The following is a 1219-nucleotide window of genomic DNA, read 5'->3' on the forward strand; positions in this document are numbered from 1 at the left end:
CCAAGCATCATTTTTGTTTTTTGTTATATGTCACAGTAGGGGCCACTTCAGTGTGATTGTTCAAACTCTGGGGCAAAGGTTTATGGTTCCAGGCTCAGACCTAGTCTAAGCGATTCAATCATTACGAAGCACTGGTAGACCTTTACCTAGAATAGAATTGATGAACTATGTTAGCAAAGGCACAGCTGTGGTCCATTGCACTCTACTTCCGTGAGAAGATATGTGATGGCGCCTGACACAAAGCAACAATTTCAGCATTTCCACTCCTAGATGTGACCCTGATTCAGAGCCATGAGAAACATAACTGGAGACCTTTGCAGCTATGTTTGTGGAATGAGAATACCAGTATCTTCATGTTAAATGAAGAATAAAAAATCATATTTTCCAATAAAATCATGAAACTAAAGAAGTTCACAAGTGAAATCTGAGGCTAACAGGCCTTTCCAGCTCACAACCTCGGCCACCCAATTACATCCAATTGACCTACAACTCTGGTATCTTTTTTTTTAATCAGTAGGAAGACACCAGAGCATCCAAAGAAAACCCAGGCAGACACAGGAAGAATATATTTGTCCAACAAGATGGGTCCAACATCAGGGCAGACACATTTTAGGAATAAGGAGCCCCAGTGATTTATCTTCCAGGCCCCTTTACATACCCCATTTCTGACCCTTGCCCAAAACAAATTTGGATGTCATTACTGTGGGCTAGTAGAAATAAGAATTGGGAATGAGAGAGACATGAGAGCATTGAAATACGATTGGCATGGGATGAAATATTGGGAGGGGGGAGGCTGGGGTCTGAGGGCCCAGTGCATCATTCCAGGAATCAGTGGGGATCCAGGCTTCCATGAAGCTCATGTGAATCTGGATCCCTGTTGATGTCAACTTCTTTGCTGGAGTTTAAGCCTGTGCATTTCATTGGAATACCTGCGGTTAAAATAGCAACTCTTTAAACTGCTCTGCTGAGGAGAACTGTCCTTCTGTTATTAGTTAGCATCAGAGGGGAAAGAGTTAGGAATACATCAGGATTGAGCAACACTCCTCCTACTGCCCCACACATCTTTTCCTAGCTCATGATAATGAGTGGATTGTACAAAGACACATTGTACAAAGACTTGCTTAATGAAACCGAACAGATACCTATAAAGAAAAACTCTAAGAATAAACTAATTGAATTAAATTAAAAGACAATAATCCTAGTGCAAAAGAAAATCTGA

The sequence above is a fragment of the Narcine bancroftii genome, chromosome 11 (genome assembly GCF_036971445.1).
Source record: "Narcine bancroftii isolate sNarBan1 chromosome 11, sNarBan1.hap1, whole genome shotgun sequence".
NCBI lineage: Eukaryota > Metazoa > Chordata > Chondrichthyes > Torpediniformes > Narcinidae > Narcine > Narcine bancroftii.